This window comes from Cupressus sempervirens, chromosome 11 (genome assembly GCF_028749045.1).
Source record: "Cupressus sempervirens isolate cs-2001-9-10 chromosome 11, ASM2874904v1, whole genome shotgun sequence".
NCBI lineage: Eukaryota > Viridiplantae > Streptophyta > Pinopsida > Cupressales > Cupressaceae > Cupressus > Cupressus sempervirens.
In genome coordinates this window covers 788,098,802-788,112,462 of record NC_143128.1, presented here as the reverse complement: position 1 = coordinate 788,112,462, position 13,661 = coordinate 788,098,802, and positions in this window count along the sequence as shown.

Sequence of the window (13,661 nt, the reverse complement as noted above, 5' to 3'; positions counted from 1 at the left end):
AAGTATGACTTAGGAGAGAACAAAATCTTGTATTGTCAAAAACTTATAACTAACTCCTAGACTACAACTAATAAATAAAATGCAGTTTCCTAAGTAAGCTTAAGTAATAGAATAAATCATTAGTAAATTAATTATGTACTCTAACATTTGGTAGTGGCACATGGAGTTAGTGATTAGGTTGTTTATATTTTACCAATGTTGTCCCTATATGGTTGACATATCTTATTTAAATGTTAAATTAAACCTTCTAGTGATTTGATAAATCTAGACACATTTGCATTATGTGATTAGACCTATGAACATGTTTGTGCATTTAGAGGTTTTCATTGTTGCAAAGGTTGTTAAGAAATTATTGTGATTTTTTTGGGTTTTGGACTTTAATTGATTTGATTTTTAATTTCTAGTAGGTTTTCCATAGATGAATTCCAATTACTTGGAATAACCTATTTTTGTTTGGGTTGATTTGAGGTTTAACTAGGTTACATGGTTATTTTCCCTTATTGATTATTCACTCAAAAAGTGAATAAGTATCCAAAGAGGATATTAATCTCTCACTTCTCACTTTTCAAAATTACAAAATTGATATCTTTTTCCAAAATCCTCTTCTAGAGGTTTATGTTTCTATTCATTGTGAGAGCCGTGGGTGTGGGATCTTCATGAGGTCAGTCTTGTTGGATCTATCTCAAGGAGACCTTGATTTATCATGATTTCTAGAATCTTCTATGGGTTATTTATTTTAGTATGTTGATTCATGTTTCTACCCCTTTTTTCTATCAGGTAGGGCTCTCCTATTTTTGTGTCTTAGCTCTATTTCTGGTCATGTTTCTAGTAGATGTTTGTTAGGAGGTTGAGAACTAGTGTTCCCCTCCATTTTTTTTTTTTTTTTGGTTCTGCTCAGTTGGTTAGGTATTAACATTTTCCCTATTTTCATGATGAGGGTTTGGGGTTTAACACCATAATGCTATTTTTTTTTTGCATATGGTGTCTAAACCCAAATTTTATTGGATTTTTTGTGACTTTTGTACCCTAAGATCAAATGGATTTTATTTTCAAATTTTTTGAGTTTTGGGGTTTTTATCTTGATTTGTGTTTTACCCCATTCTCTTAGGTTATCTTGGCATGATGTTGGTTATGGACCTGGATCATTGATTGGGATGCCAATTAGATCATGATTACATTTTTTATGTTTCATTGGGATGCATATTACATCTATCATCCCAAGTCTATTTTTGGTTGAGTGTTATTTTGCATTGTGTTCTCATCCAGTTTGTGTAATATGATCTTTGTGATGGTGGTGCACCACACAAGGATGTGCATGTGTATTTTTCAGGTGATTTGTGTGGCCCGTTCTCCTATTTTTATTTCAGTTGAGTTATGATCATTTGGGGTTTAGTTGGAAATATGCATGTCTATTGGAACTCATTGTTTGATGAGCATGAGTAGGGCAGGGTAGAACCCATAAAGGGGGCTTCTATCTCAAAGCCTAGTGACTATTGAGCTATCATTTTGCATGATGCTTAATGATAGGAATCCTTTCAAACTCCTCTCTTGAAAAGTTAATCTGGGATCAAATCCAAGGTTTTTGGTGATCTTGTGACCTACTAGAATCCACTTAGTAGAAGATAAATGTGAGTGTTCATGAGGACGCCCTTGCTAGTTATGAACAATTTTGGATAATATGTTGAATTTTCTTGCTATCTCAAATGAATAACCACACAAAAAGGAATATATAATTCTATTTGTCTATTGTTAATGAATGCAGTTTTAACTTTTCATCAAATCACAAAGCCATAGAAAATGTGCTCATGTGAGACAAAAAGCTATGTAGGAACAATAAGGTGATCTCTTCTTTAACTAAGTATAGTAGTAGAATTTGTAAACATGTGACAAACACCAGAACTAAAAGATGGCACAATCAAAATAACACAATAAAACTATTGCTCAATTACACTCCATGAACATACATTCACAAAATATAACACAATCAGCCAAGAATAACTACACTTTGAATGAGGGTACCTATAGCATATATTATTGCATCAAAATAATGCCTTGGAATACATATTATATTCTTGAATTTATAAGAAATCATATCCTCAATTTGTGTTGAGAGTGAGAGATTCCTTCATGCAAATATATGCTTCTAAAGTTATTAAAAAAATCTATTTATGTGCAAATTGACTCTCTAATGAGTTCAAAGTAGGACTCGACCCTTATTTATATCATTTAATAGGTGCATGAGCCTTTACATGTCTTAAAGCAAAGAAAACATGAGAAAATAAGAAGAAGAAAGCCATTAGATGATATGCAGATGCCAAAAATAGAAGCTCAACCTTCTCTGGATGTTTATAGGAGTTAAACTATTGTTAGAATGCATTTTTTATGCATGGAAAGCTCTAAATTTGGAACTGGAAGTTAAATATCAGTGCACCTCTAACTTCTAGCACACCTTTGGAGAAGTGCACCTTGGGATAAGTACACCTTGCGCACCTTGGAATACAAGTCCATAAAATGCAAAATTTTACCAAGTGTCAAAACTAAAATTCTAGCTTTTAGTTTTTGTTGCCCTTCATACCAAAGCTATGTATGGGTATTTTCTCTTGAATTTCTCTATAATATTAGTCACTTGTGTTGTATCCAGATAATCTAAAGCATCATGTTTATCCTTTTCCTTTTGTCGATAGTTACCTACCTCTATGTGAGTCTCTACAGAATATCCCAATTTCACATATAATTCTAGCAATGCCTCTTCGTCTTAAATACTATCTACTATCCTTATTAATGGAAGCTTCTTTAAAAGTCTTCTAGAATTATTCTACAACTATTTGCACAGTCATAAGTCTATTCCTTCACTCATCTTCAAAAATGTCAAGGAAAGCATCATTGTAATGTCTCTCTACTTCCAAAATCTACTCTTGGGTTTGATCCTTGAGCTTATGAATATCTACATGTGATGTATTCATTACTTTATTACCATCTAAAATCTTCTCAATCCAATTATTTATCTTATCTAACTCATGTGTCATATATTGATGGGGACACAACCCAACAACCAGAATAGACACAATAGAAAGGGGAAATTATATTAACTGAGAAAATAAGCTGGTACAAATAGTGCAGAGAAAATAAACTCAAAACCTGCCCTGCGAGCTTACAATAGCATAAATCTGGAGAATATTTCTCCTTTTAGCACCTCCTCTCAAGTTCCAATCCGAACTGCCTTTTACAATGCCAGAAATCTCCTTAAATAGACCCCAGAGGGTTAAGGACTAGGAGTACATTCTAGAAAGTGCTAGTAGGCATCCACCGACAAAATAGAAGGTTCCGAAAGCTGCGTTAGAAGTCGGTGCAATTCTAGAAGAATCCAGAAACGGTAGCCGAACTTCCGGGAGGCATAACTTTTGAACCGTAACTCCGATTGACGAACCGTTTACATTTTCGAAAAGCTCTCAAAGCGCTCTATAGCCCTATGGACAAGCTTCGCTCGTCCCCCATTTTTCAACCCTTTTCAAGGTCATTTAATGCCCCAAACCTGACTTTGAAGTATTCTCAGGGGGTCTCCAAAACCCGAAAAACTGCAATAACTTTCAAACCGTGGGGCCTTTTGACCTGATTCTTTTTTTGGAATGCTCTAAATCTCAATTACATTCATCTAGCCAAGTTGCACCTTCTAGGTCACCAAAATGATGGTCAAATTGCATGCTCCTATTTTTTCGGGATTTTTAAATGCACCGATAGTTGAACTATGAGAGTTGGAACCTTTGTTTGAGCCAAATGGGTATCCAAAAATGCAAAGACATAAAATAGAAACTAAGTCTAAGTACATTTTTTGGGTGACACAGGATTGCCCTTATACCTCTGGATGCTCCTGCATCATATATACATACATCAACATCTAACCCCTTTGACCTTTTATTGATTGCAATGCTCAAAGGTCATTTCCTCAGGTATCTACCTCATCCTTTAACCCAAAATTCTAATTCAATATAGAAACTAGCTTATCTACATTATTTTTCATGTGGTGTAGAAATTTAATATTTCCTTTTATAATCTACACACCTTTCTCTTCAAAACTTTCCCTACATTACTGAAAAGCCTTCAAAAATGGATCTAATTGTACAATCTCCTTATCCCTCTTAATGAGTGTCACACTTAGAGTCTCCTTAGGATTTTTAGGGTCTAATGGACCAACTACTTCATTTAAATAACCTCTTAGGATCTTATAATTCTTCCAAAGGTTTAATAATTCAAACTCATCTCATTCTAAGTGTCTAAACACTTCTTTTATTTTCGTAGTGACCATTAATTTGGTAGTATCCACAATAGGCTTTCCAAGAAAGACCTCCTTTATTTGATAATATTTTGGATTCAAATCCTAAAATTATGGATGTAGAGGGTGAATATAAACATGGGTGAACAAGTCTTGATTTTGATCACTCATAACAAAGGCCAATATTCATACATCACCTATAGGAAACTCAAGTTTCTTAAGAGCTTTAATTACTTTTATCACCCCCTCCTCCTTAGTACAATACAACTTCCTTTTGTGTCTAACCATCACCTCTTTTCTCAAGCATTGTAGAGTATCTTCCATCAAAGATTTATCCTTATATGAAGAAGGAGCTTGTACTACTAGACCTTTCCCTTTATCACTCCTCTTTGGAGTCTTGTCCTTTTGTAAGAGATCCATATCAGGAATTTGTGTGTTTGTCAAATCCATAACCTTCTCCTTTATATCATGGGAAGTCTATTGAGGTTCTTCATATATTTGTCCCTTCTTTGATACTTCATTAGTGGTTATTTGTTGTGGCTCTTCTTCATGTTTAGTTTGCACCTATTCTTCATTAACTAGAGGGAGAGGAACAACTAAACTTTTATCCAAGAAAGATAAATCTTGACTTAGTGATTGTGGAGAAATTGAAAGTTCTTGTGCACGAGGTGGCAATTAATTCCAATCCTCATGTGTAGGTTTTTTTTTGAGGTATCCCTTATCTTGTCTCCTACTAGCTCGGTGCCTATAGGCATGAAATCAAAATCTAACATCTTAAATACATCAACCCCTTGGTCGTCTTGGTCATCAATTGATTGTTGTAACTCATCCTCCATAGTTGTAACCTAAGTAGGTTGTGTAGGAATGGATGGTGGTGTTATAGTGGACCTTCTTCTCCACTCTACCTCTGTAGCCCTAGCAAGACAATTCCTTTGACTCAAGGGAAGGTTATCCTCTTCATCTTCTTTATCCTCTTCTTCCTCTTCTAGAATAACTTCTTGGACTGATGGAAAAGGAATAACCTTTCTTATCCAAATTTGTCTCCTTGTCCTTTTGATTAGATTTTTCATCTTTCTTTTCTTTGGAGCTGATGGGGAGGCTTCTTCCTCTTGTGTAGGTGAAGACACTTCCTGTGCTTCTACTTTATCTCCTTTCCCTTGTTCTGCCAATGGCACTAGTAGATTATCTTGAGTCTGGATGACTTCTACATTTTCTATCCCTTATATATTGTCTCCCCCTTAGTGCTCTGATGCTTGAGTTAACTCTTCTTTAGGCTCAAATTGTTGAGGGGTAGTTATCTTCCTTTTACCTTTACCCTTATGTGCCCTGAAGTATCCAACTTCTTTATCAAGTTAATGCACTATTTTTGGCCTTACTGAAAACTAAGCTATGAATGTTGGTACTATCACCTTTTCTCCTCTACCTTTCAATAGGTGGATTACATCTTGGAAAACTCTAGTTTGTAGAATCAGATCTAGCTTGAATGGTCTCTTGATCTAATCCTTGGTTAACTAGATGACATGCGTCACCCTATGATCAATAGCTATGTTTTATTCTCTATCTATCTCTGCATTCATGATAGGTCAATCATTTATGTTATCTCTATTATATAATGGATCTAAGACCTCTTCACTATCTTGTTGCATGACCTTTAATGGGATCTTCATAATCAAGGCCTACCTACCAAATAGAGAGTCATCCTATAATAATCCCTTATTTAGATTTCATAGTCATCCACTTCATTCATCTAATTATCCTCTATGGCATCTTCATGTTGGAATTGTGTTCCCTACCAAGCATTGAACTCTACCAATGATATCAAAATAGGGATGAGGAGAATTATAATCCTCCAAGGGATACTAATCCCATTTAAACTCAAAATTCACAATATCTTGCTTCTATTTAACAGTAAATAGACCTATAGTAATGGGCCATGCATCAACATCTTGCAAGTTGCCCTTTTTGAACAAGCCCAAATAATCTATTGCTCTTGTAGCTAATAGATATACCAAATGGAATGTCATATAGAACCGCTGGTTGTTCTTGACCACCACTAGTTGCTCATCTAAATTCTCACTGAGAATTGAGGCCCAGTCAATTAACATCTTTGCTATTTGATGGTCTCAATGAAGTATACCATCTATATATTCAAGTTTTCTACTACTAGTAATCACATGACTCTACTTAGGAGCACTATATAATGTCTAATATCATGTTTCATATAGCCCCTTATCATATCTACTTTTCCTACATTTTTCCCAAGAGGAGTCTTATCAATGAGATACGAGGATTGGATAATTTTCTATGCTTCCTTTGTATGCTCTATATACCACCTTTTTTCTTGATGCTATGCTAACCTGATGTACTAATCTACTCTTAGAAGATGGAATTCTTTCTCAATGTTCTTAGGTCTTAGATCCAGGACAATCTCTCCAGATATGCTTTTCACAACTTTCTAGTTTAAAACATAGTTTTCTGCCAATACCATAATCAACTCAAAAGACTATATTGAAACTGCGTGCAACATTGTATTTACTAGTCCTAATTTGATAAGTGCAAATACCATAGGGGGCCTTTCATTTGGCTTGTTTCATATCATGACTTCTTGGATCTCTGAATATGCATCTTGGAAGCATGACCTCGATAGAACATCTTCAAATTTGAGGACCACTAGTTTCAGAGCCATCTTTACAGCAAGGTAGGATGAGTAAGAAGCTATTTAATCTACCCAAAACAAACATCTATTAGTCTAGAAGGTTCAAAAAATTAATTTAAAAAAACCCTAGTTATGATAAAAAAACATGACCTAGAAAGCAAAATCTTATGAAAATACCTAAAAACCCTTTAAAATACCTTTGATGGAAAAAAAAATTATGCAGCATGTGCACCTTGAAAGTGTTCTAAGTGCGCCTTTCCCATAAAATACATCTGCAACACTAAGGGTGCATACATAGTGCACCTTGAGGGGTGTGTTAGGTACACACCCTTGATATGTGCAAAGTGTTGAAAAAAGGGTGCACACATAGTGCATGTTGTGAGGTATGCTAGGTGTGCACCCTTACAATACTTCAAGGAAGCAGGTTTGTTTATTAAAAGCATGCATGTATGCACCTTGGATAGGTGTACACATCCACATGTTTCACTTAGGTGGAGCTAAGTTTGTTAGCCTTTTAAAGTTTTATTAAATTTTTTTATTTTTTAGTGAAAAAAAGGTGCACATTGTTGGGACTGAAAATTGCATGTTTTAAAAAGGGGAGTCAGTGCCATGTCAAGGAGTAGTCAATGTATTGAAAAGAGAGCATGTAGGCTGCAGATGAAGCCATGAGTGGGAGATTAAAAGACAAAGCCACCAACTTAGAAGTCACCTTTTGAAATAGGGAGCTCCCACACAGTCAAAATTGAAGAGCTGCACATTGAGACAGGGGATGTGACTCAAGCAGCCATAATGAAAAATGAGCTTTCATAGAACCCGCAACACATAGAACAAACGCCAATAGTCAGCGACCCCAAGCATTGATAAAAGAGAGGCTTCAACAGTAAAATTGATCAACAAGCCTCACATGAGACCCAGGCAGCACCATGAGTGGGCCATAAGAAATATCATGCAATAAGGATCAATAGCAGGCATTAAGGAAGAAAACCATGCATCCAAAATTGCAGGTCAAACGCAGTTCAAATAGACAAAGAAACACGAAAAGATGAAGAATACTCACAGTTTCTATTGATTGTAGGAGCAGATCCATGCTAAAAAATGCCCATGCATGATCAGAAAGTCCACACAAATCATTAAGAAACCGCAGTTATGGTATTATGCCACATTGGTGTGGGTAAAGATTTTTTAAATCTTTAAATATGATTCTAAACAACATAAGCAATGTCCCAAAAGAGATGGCTTTTGAAAAGCTGCATGCCATGTTGTGGGTCCCAACTTAGATACACCAGCCGGAGGTGACGTTAACACTATCAAAGCAAAATTTTGACGAAACATGCCGAGAAAAAGGATGACATCAGCGGGAGGTAAGTTGCCGGAAAGTTCCAAAATCTGACGACTCGCTACCTCGCCACCGGAAAGTGGCAAGAAATTTCGACTAGCGAGGTAGCGACTAGCCGGAAAATTTGCAAAATCTGGTGAGAGTCAAAATGGTACGATGATCCCATTTACAATGCCATCAGTGAATCAACATGTGACATGTGGCAGCGAGTTCCAAGGTAGATGATGATGTGGCATAAAAAACTCAAGAGCGCACCAAATTGTGCTACGTGGCAGATCCGACGATTCTCGTTAACTCGCCAAGTAGAAGATGCACGAGGTTTAATATAGCGAGGTAGCAACGATGGTGTGGCGTTAGTGACTGGGCAATGACTGTACGTTGAAGGAGCAAATCAGAAAGTGCCACGTGTCATCAGCTTGGTCAACAGGTTTGACCCCAAATTCAAAGGATAGGAGAAAATTTGAAGAATGTAAAAAATAGTTTTTAATTATTTTCTAAAAAGGTTTGCATGTGAATGAGTTTTAAAATCAAAGGGGATTTTTAATAGATGTCTGAAACCTTAGAATATTGTTAAATTTTTCAAAATTTAAAATCAAAGTTGCAGACCTGAATATTTTCTACCAGGGGAGCATTTTTCAAATTGAGATTCTGGGCATTTTCGAGAGGCTAGATATGCCTTATCATATATTGCCGGAATCAGGAGAAGATGAACTTTCCAAATCTGAAGTCAGTTTTTGCATAGGTATCAGTCAGTTTGAGCTACATGAGGTTTTCTATCAGGTACCTAAAGTGCAACCATATTCATACCAGGAAGTTCAGATTTGTTTTTTGTCAAGATAATGACCTGGATATTAGTAGAAGGCAATGGAAATGCAGTTAGGGTCGAATTTGTTCTGATTTACTCAGTAAAAACTCATTTTCACTGGCTTTTTCATGGGGAAATCAGATTTTTTGGCAAGTAAAGGGTTTTCATCATTAGGCAAGGATATTTTGCAAGTTTGTTATAGATTAATGATGAAACAAAATCATATCAGAAGGGATAAAAAAAAAAAAAGTTTTTCAGTTGCACAGGATTGAATTTCAAGTGGACACTTGTCGTCTTCAAAACAGATCCGGGAATTCCTTCTTGCTATATCTATCTTTTTCTTCCACTTTGTAAGGGTTCCAGTTTTTGTCACTGAGAAACCAGTTGGTTCCAGTTTCTGGGAAGAAAAAAGTTCATTGCTGTGATACCATTTGGGATCCCAGTTTTTGCACTGTGAGACCATTGGTTCCAGTATTTTGACATGTTTCCATGACTGTGACACCATTTTCTTCAGCAGAACTCTCATGTGAACAGCATTGTAGAGATAATATAGATAGTTCTGAGATATTAGGTTGTTTCATGTTTTAATCTTATGCATCTGAATGTATAGTTTCAAGGAAATGAATACATATGAGCAAAAATCTCACTAGTTTTGTTCTGGTTCTTGTCTCCTATCTCAACAATCTGTAAGTCTTATGTGGTTTTGGAACAAATATTTGAGACCCATTTGCATCCCTTTCAGGTTGTATGTTTAATGTATCTTGCTGTTGGACCAAAGGGCCAAGTAAATGCTCGATATGTTTAAACAAGGTTACTGGTTGTTTGAGAAGGATATTTTGTGAGAATGAGACCTGAATGAACATTGATGTTTGAATCACAAGGTGGTTGGATAGATCTAATGTCTGGGTATATGAGATATGTCCTGATGTCACAGATGTATGTTTTGAATTCATGGAATTGCCCAATGGATTAGGCACTGATCATTTATAGGATCACTGGTTATACTGTTGCATTTTTGAGGTTTTGTTGAATCAACATCTTTAATCAAATGAATTTCCCTTTCATGTTGAAGAGCTATAAACAGAATGCCCTCACTCAGCTTATGAATTTCATTGTTTTACATTTAGCTACTGCAGATATACGTTATTTCATAAGTTATTAGGAGAAATAAGGGTTTCTATCTGCTTTGTATTAGATTCAGTGTATGCTTTGACAACTGGTACCATATAAGGAATCTAGAGGTTCAACCGCCTAGGTTTTGCAGAGCCTGAAGTAGAAGAAGGGTCATGCCTTAAAGTTGGCCTGGTGTCTGAATGGATGTGTTGATAATGGGAGTTAGCTGCCCCTAGATGTATCATATTCTCATCAGGGTAATTGGAAATGGGTAACATTTTCAAACACCAACAAAATGGTGACTCTACTGGGGAAATAAGATGGCAATCCATTTTGTTGAAAGAACAGGAGCATCTGATGTGAAACAAATTGGATATATCATATCAATAGCAAGATGTGTTCCTTTTCCTTGCTGAAGTTTCATGTCCCCAAGTTAAGCTTTATTCATTATCAGCAGTATGTTGAAACTAGATGAAAATTGTGTTCTATGACTATCATAGGTCTATCTTCAATCAGTCCAGTTTGCAAATACTGTTGAGAAAGTTTCAGAGTCAAGAATTCGTTTATAAAGTGTAAATTCTTTTCAAGATAATAATGATCTGCAGGTTTTTCCTACATTGAAAGTCTGGTTCAGATTTGTCAAGTGACAAATTATGTTTTATTTCTCACAAAGTGTGAGTGGCGACTCTCAAATCTCTGTACCAGTTTGTTCCTAGTTGATTTCATTGCAAAATTTTGAAAGACTTTCAGTTGTATGGGCAGATCTAAAGCTTTTGGTAGTTTCTTGAAAAGGAGCAAATTCTTGATAAGTTTTTAAGTGTTGGTTGCAATCTGCTATTATAAATAATTGAAATATAAAAATAGATCACAGCAGTGGTTATTTCATTCCTCTTGCAAAGAGGTGGCAACTCTACAAAGTTTGATCAGTGGTGTAAAGGATTTTCAGTCTTGCACCTGTGCCAAATCAGCAGATCCAAGTTCAGTATCAACACTGGAGGTATTTTGGTTTTCATGTTTTCTTTTCATGGAAGTCAAGTGTTTAAAGAAGTTGCCTCTATTTAGTGATTTTCAGCACTAGAAAGAAGAGGTAGAAAGTTTGTTTTATGATGGAGTCAGATCTTAGATCTGAGATTAGTTCCCCGAATTCTGAGAGTTTGAAAATCGTGAATAATAACATTACTATGTTGAATACAATGGTTTACAAAAGGATTGTAAATCTTATAAGAAATGAGGTAGGCAGTACTCAAGGTCTAAGTGTCGAACAATGTTATTTAAGGCTTAAGTCAGTAATCAGTAAGATTCCTTTTCGTTGTAGACCTGAGGAATCTTCACTACCTAATATTTTCCTTGATGTTCTAGTACCCGATTCAGTCAATTGGCCAGCACCTATAAGATTACAAAAGTTTTTACAAATTGAAAGATTCATTCAGGAGATGGAAGATGATGATTACAGATTTCATATTATGTCTCTTGATGATAATGAGTGTGCTGAAGGCCAAGGTAGTAATGAATACAATGAGTCCATAGAGCAAGATAATCTGTCTTCTGATTGTGAAGAGGTTGATTCAAATGTTAATGAATCAGGTAATAGCGATCAGCATGAAGAGGATGGATATAAAAGAGAAGATAAATTAAGTTATAGTACATATGAATTTGAGGAAAGTTGTAACAACAGTAGGTCTAATGATTGCCATGATAAGAAAGAATGTTGTAATAATTCTGATTTTCCAGATTGTTACACTAAGGATCATGTTGTTGTAATTTCTTCATGTTATCCAGATGATAATCATAGCCAGGAGAAGATTTGTGAGGCAATCTTCTTGAGTTCTGATGAAATCTCTATTTTGTTGGCTCGTGAGTTTGAAAAGCATGTAAGTATCTCTAAGGATCTTCATATTTTCTCTCATAATACTTTTTCATTCAGTCAAATCAATTCCCCAAAGTTTGATGTGGAAAAAGAGGTAGAATCCGAACAATCTTTGTTAGACTTTGGAGGTGTAGGTGACAGTTCCTCAAATGTCTTTGCACATGACGATTTGTTGAATGCTGATTATGTTAATGAAGGGAAGTTTAATGCTGTTTCAGATTCTTTCCATGCTGGTTATGCTACAATAAGTTTTGAGTTTTCATATGATGAGGAGGAAAATAGTGAAGGTTCTCAATCAGATTATAGATTTTCTTCATGTGCTAATAAGTCTTGTAAAGATGAGTTCAAGGTGTATTCCGACATTTAGTTTGATGAAGAAAATGATAGTGATCAACATAGTCTAGATCAACACTTTCAGAATGAATTTTCATATATGGTCACTAATCAATGTTTTGAGTGTGAAGAGGTTTCAGCAAAGGATAAATCTGATTCAAAGTGTAACATGGTTGCAAGTAGGCAACGATTAGATTTCACATACTCTTCATTTATGGAAGCACAAGGTGAGTTACAATCTGCTCCATGTAACTCGTTGAATGAAATAGAGTACCAAGCTTTTGTGTTTCCAGTTGAAAGAATCCATGACTCAATCAGTAGTGATTTGTTTCATTTTCAGTATGGTGTAAGTTATTATGATCACACTGATTCATATTTTCATAGTGAGCAAGGTGTAGAAAGTTTGTCTGACTTTTATATGCACTATGAAGATGGTATTAGCAGTTTTGTTTTGCCTAACGAAGTAATTGAAACTGTTGATATGATGGGTAAAAAAAATAAGGATGAGAGTTTTAGTTTTCCTCAGGAGAACGTAAATGAAAATAAGGTGTTTGACAGAGGTAAAATGTTCTAAAACTTTTCGGTGGCTTGCAACCATCACTTGTACATAGTTAAGAGTAGTTTCTTGTTTTCAATAAAGCTGTTCGAGAGAGTTTTGCTATTCAGTTGTGTGGTCTGCTTCTCCCAGAGATCTAAATCCTTCCCATGCCTGCAAGGGCCATGCATCCCCAGACAGAGCCACTGTTGGGACTGAAAATTGCATGTTTTAAAAAGGGGCGTCAGCGCCATGTCAAGGAGTAGTCAATGTATTGAAAAGAGAGCATGTAGGCCGCAGATGAAGCCATGAGTGGGAGATTAAAAGACAAAGCCACCAACTTAGAAGTCGCCTTTTGAAACAGGGAGCTCCCACATAGTCAAAATTGAAGAGCTGCACATTGAGACAGGGGATGTGACTTAAGCAGCCATAATGAAAAATGAGTTTTCATAGAACCCGCAACACATAGAATAGACGCCAATAGTCAGTGACCCCAAGCATTGATAAAAGAGAGGCTTCAACAGTAAAATTGATCAACAAGCCTCATGTGAGACCCAGGCAGCACCATGAGTGGGCCATAAGAAATATCATGCGATAAGGATTAGTAGCAGGCGTTAAGGAAGAAAACCATGCATCCAAAATTGCAGGTCAAACGCAGTTCAAATAGACCAAGAAACATGAAAAGATGAAGAATACTCACAGTTTCTATTGATTGTAGGAGCAGATCCATGCTAAAAAATGCCCAT